The sequence below is a fragment of the Microplitis mediator genome, chromosome 5, assembly GCF_029852145.1.
Source record: "Microplitis mediator isolate UGA2020A chromosome 5, iyMicMedi2.1, whole genome shotgun sequence".
NCBI classification, from domain to species: domain Eukaryota; kingdom Metazoa; phylum Arthropoda; class Insecta; order Hymenoptera; family Braconidae; genus Microplitis; species Microplitis mediator.
In genome coordinates, this window is record NC_079973.1 from 13,768,712 (window position 1) to 13,775,651 (window position 6,940).

The 6,940-nt window shown below is 28.7% G+C and overlaps 1 protein-coding gene across 7 annotated transcripts in view; it reads right to left on the bottom strand.

Moving 5' to 3' along the window:
• LOC130668618 (EGFR adapter protein-like) overlaps positions 1 to 6,940 on the bottom strand; it is a 374,416-nt gene that overhangs the window by 23,074 nt on the left and 344,402 nt on the right. The gene's annotated exons all lie outside the window — the stretch shown is intronic.

Consider the following 6,940-nt stretch of genomic DNA (forward strand, 5'->3'; position numbering starts at 1 on the left):
AATTTGAAATTTTGTTTAAAAACTCCGCTATTTTGTTAAATTTTATTTTTTTTCTTCGCCCGAGGGTGATGGTACGGGAAATACCTTCTAGTTTAATAAACTTTTTGGTTTTTTTGATTTTATGCACTGTGAAGGTCGCCATCACACACGGAGGAAAACGTTGGCTCGAGACCTAGCAATTTTTATTATGCTGTCGACCATACTGGAAACAGGAAGTGAAGCATCAAAAAAATTATTATACTCATACGAAAAGTTACCATGCTGTATCACAATACTTACTACGCGCGAGAGACTTATCGATAAACTTTAATAACAATTACTTTCATACATTATAATAATTGTGCTGCGGCATAATAATTTTTTTCATGCTTCACTTCCTGATTCAAGTTTGCTGCAGCAGTAGGGGGATTTTTTTTAGCGTTGGGAGATTGTGAATAACCCGCTGAATTTTGAACTTTTCGTCCAAAAATTTTATCTTGCATTCATTATATATCCACAAATATTTCCTTAAAACATTAGAACATGTGCGCCACTCTATGCAGTAGTTTTCTTAAAAAAAATTCCCAAAATCATCGTTTTTTAAGGCGGTCACACTAGTGGTCCCCCTTAATTTAAAATTATATTTTTCATCTATAATTTTTATTTTAGTTTTAAATGCGATAAATTCCATAACGAAACTTCAATAAACTTCACAATTATCAAAAACCAATTAAGATTTAAAAAAAAAAAAGTTAGTTCTGTATTTCAAAAATTTTTTAATTAAAATCCAACTCAACATCTTCTCTCTAAATATGAATAAGTGAAATAAGTGAATGTTAGGGTGGTCCTTATTTTGGACATTTTTGAATTTTTATGCTCCCAGAGGCTTATATGGTTCGAAATAAATAAAAAAAATATCTTCAAAGTTTCAGATCTCTATCTCAATTTTAACCCGTGCCGCACAGAGATGTAAGTTTCCCATTTAAATAACACGGGGTTTTTGGCATTGAACAATTAATTTTTTATTCCGGCTAAAGTAATTGTTCGAAAAATTTGAAACTCTGTAGACTTTATCCTTATGTCAGCAGCTACTCCTCACAATTTTTACAGATTTTCAGCTACTATAATTTTGGGGATACAGCATGATGAAAAAAAAGAAAAAAATTATTTTTTTTATTTTTAGCTAAAATTTTTTTCAAATAACATATCAAATCAGTCTGCATCCTTATCAGAAGTTCTTACTTTTTTTCATTCTCGCACCCAATTGGGTGAACACCATATCTTTGTTGCACTAATACAGTAATCAGGAGCTTTGGACGAGTTTTTCTTATGAACAAACGAATATTTTCAATAAATTAAAGCGCACTTCGCTAAGTAAGACAATAGTGCGTTAATGTGCAGTAGAGTGTATCTTAAAAGGATTTTTCGAATTTATTACGATCACCTCTCAAAATAGTTTCAATTACAACAGAAAAAATTCCCTTAAAGTTTAAGCTCTTATAATTCTAACGGGAAGAGTTACCGCAAAATTTTTTTTGTGATTTTTTCAAGCAATATTTTTGTTTATGTTATTTGACTTTGTGTCTTTTTCAAAAATACATAATGCATTCAATTGATATCAGAGATCGGTATATCTATGCCGTATGTCTTAGTTTAACATTTAGTAAATATAATCAATAAATTGAATTTCTTTCAATATTTGCTCAAATAAGTTCGTCACCTTTAAGTTTATTATTTGTTTTAAGCATTAAATAATAAACAAAATGTTAGAAGTTTTGTCTATCATAATATCGAAATAATTATTTATTTACAATTTTTTAACTATAATAAATTATTAATAAAATAGATCTCTTTGATAAATAAATATAATAAACTTAAAAAATCACAAAAACAAAATTTGCGGCACGTTGTCCCGTTGGAATTAAGAGCTCAAACTTTGAGGGAATTTTTTTCTGTCGTAATTGAAACCGTTTGTGAGGTGATCGTAATAAATTCAAAAAATCCTTTTAAGGAACACTTTACTGCACACTAATGCAAAGTTCCTGATTACTGTATTAGTGCAACAAAGATATACCGTTCACCCACTTAGGTTCGAGAATGAAAAAAAGTAAGAACTTCTGGTAAGCATGCAGAGTGATTTGATATGTTATTTGAAAAAAATTTTAGCTAAAAATAAAAAAAATAATTTTTTTCTTTTTTTTCATCATGCTGTATCCCCAAAATTATAGTGGCTGAAAATCTGTAAAAATTCTGAGGAGCAGCTGCTGATATAAAGATAAAGTCTACAGAGTTTCAAATTTTTCGAAGAATTACTTTAGCCGGAATAAAAAATTAATTGTTCAATGCCAAAAACCCCGTGTTATTTAAATGGGAAACTTACATCGCTGTGCGGCACGGGTTAAAACTGAGATAGAGACCTGAAACTTTGAGGATATTTTTTTTTATTTATTTCGAACCACATAAGCCTCTGGGAGCATTAAAATTCGAAAATGTCCAAAATAAGGACCACCTTAATTATTCACTAATTCCAAGTGCAAATCGAACCACTTATTCCAAAAAGTGGTTCGATTTGCACTCGCAGTTAGTAAATATTCACTTAATCATGTTTAGAGAGTTTATTAATCACATAATGTATTTTCTTTAATGATTATGTTTTAATTTTTTTAAATATGTAAACAAATCCATATTTATGTAAAACTAATAAATTTTATAAAATTTCCATGAAAACGATTGTTGAAAATTGAAAATGATACTTAAGATAAATATAATTATAATAATTAAAATGAGATAAAGTAATGAAATAAGACAAGTGGATAAGTAATGTCAGTGTCAGGGAATTTAAAGAAATGTGATCAGAGAGGCGAATTGGATGGAAATAACTATTTCGGATGATGGTTATGGTGGACACAACAAGAGTGATCGGACGCGTGAATCCTTCGCTCGAATAATTCTGTTTCAGAGTTTGCGGTCTTGAGATCAACTTGAAATAGAGGGATTGAGATATTTCAATTACGTTCAACAACAGACGACAAAGATAGATATTTAAGGACTGGAGCAGGATAAAGACCAAAGAAGAGAAGGGAAGAGAAGAGAAGAGACGAGAAGAGAAAAAAAGAGGTTTATACTCTTGGCGTGCTATAATTGCTGCCAGGCGGTCGTCTCATAACTCCCAGAGTCATAACATCCTGGGTGCATACCGTCAGCCTGCCATCTACATACTCAACAATTTGATGCTGATGCTAACTCTCTTAATGTCTCAAATTCAGTTTACGTTTAATTTAAACATTCCATTATAATATTTTTTTATTTATTATATCAAGTTTAAGAAATGAATTATTCATTACTAATATTTATATTTCAAATAATTTATACCAATTCATTTTATTCTTAATAAAAATTTAATTGCTGGTTTATTAATGAGTAATTAATTATTTAATAATGAAATAAAAATTTAAATTAGATTTAGCAATTATGATTATAAATATTTAAAAAATTAATAATTATGATAGAAAAAAGTAAATGTCAGTGAAGAAAATAAGATTGAGTGCATTGAGGAAGTAGATTATATTAGAGAATTAATTGAGGAGATTAATAATTTAAAAACCGGTTTAACGGCATTGAAAAATGCAGATAATCGATGGTAAATATTTCTACTGAAATACGTTCTATACTTAGAATGATATTAAAAAAAAAAAAAAAAAAAAAAAAATTATAACGTGATCATGACTATATAAATGTCGAGAAAATTAAAGGAAGGTAAGTAATAGCACAGTGAGAATTAAGTTTTAGTTCCTGAATCTTGATTTTATACAAGACTAGACTTCTCTGGCTTCTTGCAAGAGACTTAGCGTCCTTTAAATATGCAAGAAAAGTCTCCTCTTGTTCTACCAATCTTACTTATATACGTTGCTACGAACCACGAAATTTTAGTTTTACATAGAAAAGGTAAAATATATCACTAAATCCCTTGGTGCTTTTCACATCAAGTCGATCGTTATATTCTAAGGTGACTTTTTACAAGCTGACTACTTTGTAAAATTAACCTCTTGAGGATTTTTTCATTTAATAAATATCTTTATAATTTTATTTAAATATAATCTCGCTTTTACTTAAAAAAAAAAAAAAACATTATTCAGAGTTATCGTTACGGCGAAAATGAGGCCAAGAGTTAATGACAATTACAGAAGGCAAAAGAAAAAGAAAAAAATAAGAAATTTTTCTTATTTCAAATTGTATAGTTAATTTTAAAAAATTAAACAAAAATAGTTTGAGCCGAGAAAATATGTTCTCAGCAATAATATTTATTTCTACCGGTATGCAATAAATGTTTATTATGTAGTAAAAAGTATTTTAAAAAATTTATACATTAAACGAATGATTATAATGTCAAGTTATAACGTCATTAAATAAAATTATCTATCAAATAAACGAGATCAATTTTATTGGATGGATAGATAAACAAGTCTGTCTTTTTTACTCAATTAACCATTAGTAGACATACAAGTTTTCGCACTACCGATCATGATTAATGGTTGATGGAGATGAGGAGTTAATTTCAAATGTGATATAGTGATACAGTAAAATAATCGATAAATAAAAAAAAAAAAAATCAGTAAGCCGCCTGATGACCTGCAGGCCAGCCCAGAAACTTCCCGCTGTTTTCGAGCTCTTTGAGCTCGAAAACGTTAGTGTCAGTACTTTTTGAGCTCTTCAAGCTCAACAATAGTATATTGCACATTTCATTGCGAAAATGTAAGTAATAAACAATAACAAAATAAAAATAATGAAGTAAAATCGTTGTTTTTTTTTTTTCTTTCAAATTTATATCAGCAATATCTTTGGAAATAATGAACCAATTTTGACATTTAAAATTACATTTTACGCAGTTTTCTGACCTCTAACATTGGAAAATTTTTTGAAACATTTAATGAATACACAGAAAAAAATAAACTTTAAAAATTACTCTTTGAAGTTATAACCCGGAACCCGGTTGTCAATATGGGGAATTTTAACACTCAAATAGTAAATTTTATAATACGTGTCGTCTATTTTTTAAGTATCAGTTATGATTTTTAAAGTTCAAATAGTAATTTTTCTTACATAGACAATAAATTTCCATACTTATCCTGTAATTATTCACGTTTGAATTATAAACGAAAAATTACTATTTAAAATGATGGTATTTACTGATCACTTTATCATTATATATTACTTGTCATTCTCAATTTATATAGTTCATTTTTTTCCGTGTAATATTATGATTTATTCTGAATGAATGAAGTAAATCGTTATTTTTCGTATTTTTAATCATCAATATCTTTTGAAAAAATGGATCGATTTTGACGTTCACGGTGACGTTCGACACAGTTTTTTAATCACTGACTTTAATAAAAAACATTTGAGACGGTTAAGGTATCAATCGACGCGTTTTATTGAGTTCTAAAGCTGATCAGATTTCAGAATTAATTTATCTAGTCATTTTTAAGAAATTTCAAAAATACTAAAAAAAAAATTTTTTTTTTTAATTCTTTCGACAACGGTTTTTTTTTGAACGAATGAAACGATTTTGATGGTTAAGGTGGCATTCGACGCGGCTTATAAAGTTTTAAAGCCCAGTCAATTTTGGAATCAATCCATCACATTAAAAGTCATCCAAAAAAAACATTTTTGAAAAAATTTTTTTTTTTTAATATCTCCGAACGAGCCCTACCGACCAAGCTCAATTTTTTACAGCTTTTAGATATTGACAAGCCACGTCGAATGACACCTTGGCGATCAAAATCGGTTGATCCGTTTAAACGTTACAGATATTAGCGTACGTACGTACTTACACTCGGACATCATCTTGAAATTAGTCAGAATAGCTTCCTAGAACCTCCAAACGTCAAGACCTGTTAGAAATTCGATTTTCGAAAATCTGACCGAAACCAATAACTTCCTTTTTTTTTTTAAATTTTCAATTTTCTTAGCGGGAAGTTAAAAAAAAAGTATAAAGGTTTTTTAAAAACGAATAACCTTAAAAATCCCTCTAAGAAGTATTCAAATTCAGTATTAAGTATAAAAAATTTCATTTTAACGGATCACTTGGGTAAATATTGTTTGAGGTTTAGAAATAACTCTCCAAGTTTTCTTGGTTGAGTGAAGAAATCTTAACATAAACAGAAACTGAAAGAAAAAAAAAAAAATAAAAGATTGAACCTGTCAATTTGATCGTTTGTTCAGGTTTTTTCCCCTCACAGCTTTATTTGCGAAATGGATTTAATAGATCGTGAAACTCCATATAGGAACAGGTTTCACATTTAACAAACTTGATCCTCATCAGTAAGTACAGTAGTACTGAATAAAATAGTACAAGTTGTAGTAGTAGCCAGCAATGGTAGATAAATGTTACATGAATAATGAAAATTAAAAGATAAAAAAAAATATGTAATGATTAATTGCTAAACAAGATCCACGATGTGATACATAAATTAAGGATTCACCGTAAATGTCATTATAAATCACGAAATAGCGTGCAATTACATCTGTCGAATCATACATACGGAATTCTGTACTGCTTTTTCTTTTTTTTCAATTTATATTCATTTTTTTTTCGACTATTTTTGTTGAAATAAATTTACTGGACGGTGGAAACAAGTGTTTGAAAGTCAATCGCACCTTTAAAACATAAATCATAGAGATAGGATAAAAATATTCAGATTCTTTTAGTTTTATATTTATATTTTTAGCGCAAACTTGGCAGTAATTTATCTAGCGGAGTTGTCAACGATTGAAGAGTTGTCGAGAGATTTACGAGAAAGTATCATTAAATACTGTAACATAAATATATTTATATATATAGATGGGGTTAGTTGGATGACTGTCTATATCTGTCTTGATGGCTATCAACAAAATGTAACATGCGATGTTAAAAGTTTATATATACTCTATAACTATCGAAACGTATAGTACTTTTCATTGG